At 41.2% G+C, this 9,279-nt stretch overlaps 1 long non-coding RNA gene across 1 annotated transcript; it reads right to left on the bottom strand.

The window, feature by feature from the left end:
- Positions 1–1,521: 1,521 nt before the first annotated feature.
- On the bottom strand, positions 1,522–2,538 carry LOC121391207. Its single transcript, XR_005960355.1, has 2 exons — positions 2,403–2,538; positions 1,522–1,956 (listed from the first exon to the last, which is right to left on the bottom strand). It is a non-coding gene; the product is annotated as an uncharacterized LOC121391207 (long non-coding RNA).
- Between the last annotated feature and the right edge of the window lie 6,741 nt (positions 2,539–9,279).

The raw sequence follows: 9,279 nt of genomic DNA, 5'->3' as shown, positions 1-9,279 counted from the left end.
ATTTATGCTGTAGATTCCAAGGAATCCCTTCAGGAACATTTGTGTCCTTCGGCCACATGTCATTGGAGCCCTCATCCCACCCCACCCTCTGATTGGATTTTCTGGAACCGCTACTGCCATGGTGCTGTCCCAAATCAAACCACTGGCCACCTTATAGACCCTAGTTTTTAAACACTAAGGCATATTTTTCACTATTAGAGCCGTTTTTTAAAACTGAAATCGGTCATTACTAAGATTTTATTGTTTAGATTATCCAGTTCCGTACATCTGAAGTGTTTCTGGTCATGCTGGTGTTTTTAATATCACAAAATGCATTTTTCATATTTTAAAAAATGTTGCATGCGTCCAAGAAGAAACATACATGGAGTAGAAGATAATATTTAAAATTTCAATATGAATTTTTAAAACATTTAATAAAAATTTAAAATTTCAAAATTATATCTCTATTAGTTTGTGGAGAATGCCCCAGAGGATCACTGTACATTGTTTCAGAACAATTCAACAAACCTCTAAATGTTCAATGTTAAATGTCTATTTTAAAAGTTTAAATTTAATAAAAATTCATGAATTTACAATTTCCCAAATATCTCTCTATTGGTTTATGAAGACTGTCCCAGACAATCACAGAACCAAATTTCAGAACTATCCCATGAAACCTCCAGAAGGTAAATTTTAAATTTTTAAATTTAAATTTTTTTAAATTCTAAATTTCTAAGATCACTGTACCAAATTTCAGAACAATTCAATCAAAACTGTACAAGATAGACTTCAAAAGGAAAAGTTGACAGACAGAAAAGATCTGCTGACGAACATCACAGCTAAAACTAGAAGTCACATGACCCAGTTGATAGTGTTCTATTTTTCACAGAATATATTCTGACATAGAAAATTATAAATTGTATTGAACTGCATGAATCAATTAATGGTGGTGTGACACCACTAGAGCACATTGATTTATTAATCATCGGCTATTGAATGTCAAACATTTGGTAATTTTGACATATACTCTTAGAGAGGAAACCTGCTACATATTTCCATTAGTAGCAAGGGATCTTTTATATGCACCATCCCATATACAGGATAGCACATACCACAACCTTTGAAATACCAGTCATGTTGCATTTGCTGAAACAAGAAATAGCCCAATGGACCCACCGACGGGGATCGATGCCAGGCCGACCACGCATCAGACAGACGTACACACTTATAAGTAACAACTGTAGGGCTCTAGAAATTCCGAGAACGATCATTTTGTTCGCGGGTTGCTCGTGCGAATCTAATTTTGCATAAACTAAGTTTTGTTCGTGCGAAATTTAGATCATTATTTACTTGGATATAACGTCTTACGCAAAAAGGAAATGGGTTACCCGGATTTATTTCTACGTAACCGATACATGGGTCACCTAGATTTTCAATTTCCTGAGGCCTGTAAATGTATTTTTTATGTTGTTAAACACTGTCACGTCAAGAGTGACCAAGGGCTCTTAATCACACAATTTCCCAACAGAAAACAAAAACAAATAATTTTACATTTGTATTTCACCAAGAATCAATAAATAATTATTAATCTTAATATTTAGTGGTGGTTTATAAACAATTCACTGGAAATAAGGTAATACTGTTCATATATAATAACACCAGGCACCAAGCAATTATCAGTCTCTGGAATTGAGAATCCTTTCAAATACGTGTAACCAAGTCCAGGTCAAGTTCATCGACAGTGTTGCTTTGTTCTTGCAACCCTCGACTCGCCGTCACTCTGTTCCATAAATAAGGCCATCTATAGTGTCGGTCAACGGTGACACCAGAAGCTGCTGGTAACCATTATCACCCCAACTCAATAAATCCGACCGTCACTCTTCCACTATCAACGAGGCCATCGGTATCAGTCCCCACGGTGACGCAACAAACTGCTGGTAACCCATCATCACCCCAGCTCAAAATAATACACCTGACCTGACAATAAAAACATGGTAAATAATACAATTGCCATGATTACACCATAATAAAGTAACTAAACCTTGATTTACAGGATTTTGGCATATAACCTGGTTTCCACAAAAAATATCTATTTCCAGTACTTTTCATTGGCCATTTATTAGTGCAACCTATTTACAAAACACTACGGCCAATTCTTATTTAATACACTATGTCCATTAACTATACATGTACAAAGTTGTCAACTATTAAAATTACATTATACAACCATTTTTACTTTAACCAGTGTTAACAATTATTAGGCCTACTATAAGTATACATACAATATTTACTGCTAAACTATACAATTTCCGAACAAATTACAGCCTTTTCCTTAATATACAAGTTAAAATAAAATACTTACAACATAATGCAACTCCAAGTATAATATAATATAAACAGATACATAACAAAACCCTACTTACCCCAGCTGTTCACAGGAAACCTCTCTAGTTCCAAAACGTGACACGTGTCCACACACCATGTATCACTGCCCGTGCACCGTGTGCATCACAGCTCTGGGTTCCCCATACAATAGCCCTGACCAGCACTTTTAACCAAGTGTCAACAATCACGCTGTGCCACTGCAGACCAAACCATTGCAAGTGCTAGGGTATTTGACTGCACGTGTGAAAAGGTACCATATGACAACTGCGAGTAATAGGCTAAATAAAATATTCAAATAATCTACACAACCGATACTCCACAACTTATGTACAATAAAATACGGTTGTGACAAACACTTACTAATATGCTCTTGCCAAATTTTCTCTTTCCCTTTGATCTCACACATCAAACAAGAGCCATCTGAAGATCTGCCGCCATCTGGAATGCACCTGGGACCTAACGAGCAGTAATTGTCCTGAAGAAACAATCATCAAATTGTAAGAACCTGGCCTGGGCCCCGTTCCACGAAAGAATTGTAGCTACGGTTAATTGTAGTGACTTAAAGTGAGTTTTACAACTGGCATCGTACATTTTACAGCCGTTCCACAAAGCAACCTTACGGTAGTCGTAAGTTACTACTATTGTGACGATAGTAGTGCTAAGATCGCACAGGGCCCCGTTCCATGAAGCGATCTTAGCACAACTATCGCCGTAAACACCTACTATCGTGAACTTAATTGTTTTTTCTACGATCGCCAGCCCATTCCACGACGCGGCGTAGCTTACTATCGTAAATTACTGTGAACATTTACAATAGATACGAGACAGTTGTAAGACACTAACGCAGCTGTCAAATGGCAGTTAGATGATGATTTGGTCATTTTCTAAAAAGAATACTAACTTTTTGTGTAAAAATGGATCTAATATATACCAAATAACATTTTGAAACTCGTCGTTCGATGAAAAACAGTCCAGGCCATACTACCTTCACACGAAAATACGGGAGATAACTTTCATATCTTATGCATTCCGCAATTATCACGTAGCAAGTAAACTGACAAACTTAGGCTACAGGGTATCACATACCATGGTATTTTATACACCCGCCGATGGGGATCGATCCTAGACTGACCGCGCATTTCCAAAAAACACCTTTTTAGGTCTAAGTAATGAATAAAAATAACATATAGTCTTGAAAAATGTTACGTAAATCGAACACAGTACCCTCTTCCTCTGCCCCTAGAGTGTTACGTAATTAGTAACACCCCCTTACATGTAACGCGTATGCCAACAGCTGGCCACTGTCAAAATTTCAAGGCAAATCCTCCACTCACCGAGCCCGGGAAAGGCGTTGTACCATATCTCTATGGATGTAAATATGTTTTGGAGATATTTGTTAAAAAATTGCGAAATCTCACGTGATCTCTTGTTTGGGAATTACACACTTGTGATAAGCCAAACCGAGATCGTTAGGAGCCCGTCAAAAGTGTCCCACTTTCGAAAAACTGGCTTTGTTTTTGACCTGGATAAGCCAGCGTAGTGAAACCAATGCGGAGTGCGGCGTAATATATGCACCAAACGTAATTGGATTTTCTGTTCTATATGCTTAAATAATAAAAATATTCCAGATACTGCCGCTTTAAATGCGCGGTCGGTCTAGGATCGATCCCCATCGGCGGTATTGTTCCAGCCAGTGCGCCATGACTGGTATACGTGTATAAAAGGCCATGGTATGTGATATCCTGTCTGTGGGATGGTACATATAAATGATCCCTTGCTAATATATATATATATATAATATATATATATATATATATATAATATATATATATATATATATATATATATATATATATATTAAATGTAGCGGGTTTCCAAGGCGCGTATGCAGGGATTTCAGCGGGGTTGGGGGGTATATGGAGCCATATTCCCCCAGAAAATATATTTCAATTTATTTATTTTTATCTTGGTCAGGGAAGGATTTCGACCCCCAATACACCCCCCCCCCCCTGCACATGCGCCCGTTTCCTCTCTTAGATTATATGTCAAAATTATCAAACGTTTGACATCCAAAAGCAGATGATTATTAAATCAATATGCTCTAACACTGATGTTGTTAAACAAAACAAACTAACTTTACCCTTTCCAAACGAAAGAATATTTATTTGAATTTGTCGATTTTACCACACGTAAAATTAAGAAATGAAAACGGTCATTTTCTACTTTAGTATATATTATTAAAAATATATACATGATCAATGTGATATACAAACTAAACTTTGAAAGTTCTACTGACACTTTATAAAATATTAATTCTTAAATAAGAAGGTACGATTGTCGATAGTACGTTGTCAAGATCAAAACCGGTTTTAACAAAAGAATAGTACGTATCCTCAACCGAACGTTCTTTGTACAGCGCAAGAATTCTCATTTAATTTTTTGAGACGAACCCTACAATTTCAAATCCGCAAACGCACCTGTTAACTGAAATTGACAACAGGCTGTCGTTTGTGGTTTGCCGAGCAAACAGGCGACGAATAGAGCCTATACTTTTTGACGTTCTCCGTTCATAGCGAACACACACGAGTTTTTTAAAAGTGCAGTTGAACTTGTATTCATATTTGTGCATGATATTATTATATGGTAACCAGACACTGCAACTTTAACCATATGTCTGATGCCATATAACCATAAATAAAATGTGTTGAGTACATCGTTAAATAAAACATTTCCTTCCTTCCTTTTAGTAGTAGTTGTGGGTTTCACCCCCCCCCCTTTTCTCTGTCTCCCTCCTATCCCTCTCTCTTTCTCTGTCTCTCCTCTCTCATGTCTGTCTGTCTGTCTGTATCTCCCTCTCTTTCTCTCTCCCTCCGTTCTCTTTCTGTATCTCCCTCTCTTTCTCTCTCCCTCCCTTCTCTTTCTCTCTCCCTCCCTTATCTTTCTCTCATGTCTGTCTGTCTGTCTCTCTATCTCCCTCCTATCCCTATCTCTCATGTCTGTCTGTCTCTCTATATCCCTCCTATCTCCTCTTTCTGTCTCTCCCTCCATCTCGTTCTCTCCTCTCTCATGTCTGTCTCTCTCTCTATATATATACTCTTCAAAAGAAGAAACGCAAAACCACATTGTCGTAACATTTGGAGAATTGATTTAATTATTGAATGGCGAGTCCGATAATTACCAAATGTTGCAGGATTGTTCACAATTCACTCTAGTCCATTGTGAGTAAGTGATAGGACACACCACCAAGGTCAAGGTCATCTGGAGTCAATACCGGGTGTGGCCTCCGCGTGTGTTGACAACTGCCTGGCACCGCCTGCCCATTGAAGCAACCAGAGTACGGATGACGTCCCGGGGGATGGTGGCCCACTCGGCCTGCAAGGCTGCTGCCAGCTCGGGCAGGGTCTGGGGCTGTGGTTGTCGCTGTCGGAGGCGTCGGTCCAACTCGTCCCATAGATTCTCAATTGGGTTCAAATCCGGTGATATCGATGGCCAAGGAAGGACATTAATGTTGTTGTTCTGTAGGAAAGCCGCTGTGAGACGTGCTGTGTGAGGCCTGGCGTTGTCATGTTGGAACACTGCGTTGGCGTTGGCCATAACTGGAACGATGTGTGGCCGGAGGATCTGGTCAATGTAGCCCTGTGCATTCAGGTTGCCCTGCACGTGGACCAGGTCAGTTCTGCCAGTGTGTGAGATGGCTGCCCACACCATGACACTACCCCCGCCGAATCTGTCCACTTCCTGCACGCAGTTTGCCGCATAACGTTCATCACGACGCCTATACACGCGACATCTTCCATCATGACGTCGGAGCAGAAATCGGGACTCGTCACTGAACCACACCCGTCTCCATCGCAGTTGAGGCCATTGTCGATGAATCTGGCACCACTGCAGTCGGAGTCGACGGTGTTGTGGTGTTAAGATGACACCTCGAACTGGACGTCTGGCACGAATTCCTACCTCACGTAGGCGGTTCCGTACCGTCTGGTCGGATATCCTGCGCAAACCTGGTATTGCTGCGGCTGTGGAGGTGGCAGTAGTCAATCGTTCCCGAAGGTGGCGTACCCGGATGTAGCGGTCCTGCCCGGGGGTAGTGACCCGTGGTCGACCGGATCTAGGGAGGTCACGTGTTGATCCATGTTGTTGGTAACGGTCCCACAGTCTGGAGATGGTGCTTGGGGACACATGGAATGCCCTGGCAACGGCCGTTCTGGATTCGCCTGCGTCTAGTCGACCGATGGCATTGTTTCTCTGCGGTTCACTGAGACGTGGCATGTCCTGGATTGTCAACTGTCGGCCAGATACAGAGGCCAGGCAAGCGAACACCCTGCACTTTTATACTGTCGGTGTTCATGTTGCACGTGCAGACAACGCACGTGCAGTGGTGACATGGTTTGCACGTGGCTGCGTTTTTGCGAATATTCACATTTTGGAACTTTATTGTACAGTAGCTGCGTTTTATCAAATGTAACCGTGGGAATGTGTTTGGGACATGCAATGACCTTATATTCACAAAGCATGAACCGGTAGGAAACATAAAATCGGAGTTATAACCCATTTGTACCCTTTTGCGTTTCTTTTTTTGAAGAGTATATATATCCCTTTCTCTCTCCCTCCATTCTTTCTCCGTCCCTCCCTCCCTTTCTCTCCTGTCTGTGTGTGTGTGTGTGTGTGTGTATGTCTCTCTCTCTCTTCCTTCTCTTTCTGTCTCTCCCTCCATCCTTTTTTCTCTCCTCTCTCTCCTTCCTTCTTTCCTCCTCTCTCTCTCATGTCTGTATGTCTCTCCCTGTGTATGTGTGTGCGCGTGCGTGTGCGTGTCTGTTTCTCTCTCTCTCTCTCTCTCTCTCAACAAAATGTCAAAACAACCATTTGTTAGACACCAAATAGCCATATCTTAAAATGTGCCGAGGAGTTAAACATTCCTTTCTTTCATTAATACATCTATATATTCTGTTTTCAGTGATATTGCGTTGCCGATCTTCGCTCCTGTGATAACACTGTCCAACAACTCTTTTACACACTGTCAAGGAAAGAAAATGTGCCTAGCACGTCATCCTCGAGCTCACCTGCCCGGTGAAGATAGCTTCACTTAGTCGAGTTATTTATATTTTGTTTACCACTGTGTAGGATCGACACCAGATATTCGTACTGTCTAGCTCCAAAGTTGAGTTTTCGTCTTTACAAGTGCATGTGTAACTTCATTTCTCACAAGTCTTAGACAGATTAATTTTATATATATATATATATATATATATAATCCCACTTCCCCCTTTCCTTTCTCTCCTTTGACTTCCATCTCATTTTCTCTCCTTTGACTTCCATCTCATTTCTTCCCAATCTGGCAGCTCTTGCTATCTTTCAACTTCTTTCACTGTCCACGTCCACATCCCAGTCATTGTCTCTCCAGCCGCGACATGTGCTTGTTTTTTGTGGCTATCCGTGTTACACACCTATTTCCCCATCAGCTTTAGCTGTGGGCTTAGCAGGGCATAAAATTTGAATTTTTTAGAGAACCAATATGTCATTCGTGTTTTTGTTTTGTTTTTGTATGAACGATTTTCTTCAGTAGTTGAGATACAAATGAAAAGGTTAATGAGCAACAATATTCAAACGAGAATCTGTGATGAGCGATTTCCATAGCTTTTCTCCTAACATAAATATGAAAATATATTCTTTGTGTTCTAGGACTAACTTATTAGCTACCAAGCGAAAATAAAAATAAGGTTTGTTTGTCATAACCCGACCAACCCACAAAAATAAACCCCTGTCAAAATCGTTTTTGACATCTTTTTGGGAAGATTTATTATTTTTAATTTTTTAAAAATATTTAACCAATTTCAATTTAGGCTTCAACAAGTATTAATTTGATCTGTTGATGATATTTGTCAAACACTTTAAAACCTTGACATAATTTAACCAACGTTTATTAACGCCAGTTTCGATTCGTTGGAAATTAGAAATTCTACAAAATGCTATTCATAGAGACGAGAACATGGTACATGCTCTTGTGACGGGCAAAATGGGTTTTAAACTAATGGCCCGATCACACTGGCCCGAATGCCATTCCGTTTGTTTTCCGAATAGGAATTTGGGTGTTCGGGGAGGGAACGGATCATATTCGGGAAGTATTCGGTGTGTTCTAGGAGCATTCTGGTAGAATCGTTGGCCTTTGGGCCTAATTTTTGATGGGGGCACCGAGACTGGAGGGCACGACGGTTGGGTTGGCCGGGGGTGGGGTGGGGGGTGGGTGGGGGATACTCCACCGGAAGATGGTTAGGGCGGTAGGCTTAGGCGGTTTTGGTCATAAGAGTTGTTAGGTTTGTCCGGGGGACTGCCCCCCCACCCCCGGAACCTTCCCCGGTTTCGGCCACACCGAAGTCCCCAATACGATGGGTGCCCCTAAGGATGGGGGCACCGAGACTGGAGGGCACGACGGTTGGGTTGGCCGGGGGTGGGGGGTGGTGGTGGTGGTGCTGTGTGTGGGGGGGGGGATACTCCACCGGAAGATGGTTAGGGCCGTAAGGGGTGTTAGGTTTGTCCGGGGGACTGCCACTCCCCCCCCCCCCCCGCCTTCCCCGGTTTCAGCCACACCGAAGTCCCCAATACGATGGGTGCCCCTAAGTAAAACATATTTCCCTATTAAAAAAACCTTTTTGTGGCTGAAGCCTAACCTCTTAGTCACCTGCCACCCCTATTTTGAGGGCTAATTAATATATTTAAAAAAACATTTTAAAATATATTTATATTTAGGACTGCCGATCTAAATTTGCGTTACAAATTGTTAGTTGTTTGCTGTATATTAAATATTGTTTGGGAAAATAACGCACAAAATTATTTATTGTAAAGTCCTTTTTCCCTGTTTGTTTAAATATCAAAATTGCCCCAGTAATTGTTCTGTCCCAGGTTGGACTACTGGCA

Source organism: Gigantopelta aegis, unplaced genomic scaffold (genome assembly GCF_016097555.1).
Source record: "Gigantopelta aegis isolate Gae_Host unplaced genomic scaffold, Gae_host_genome ctg1948_pilon_pilon:::debris, whole genome shotgun sequence".
Taxonomy (NCBI): domain Eukaryota; kingdom Metazoa; phylum Mollusca; class Gastropoda; order Neomphalida; family Peltospiridae; genus Gigantopelta; species Gigantopelta aegis.
Note: the sequence above shows the minus strand (reverse complement) of the source record. Positions and strands in the feature narration are given on the sequence as shown.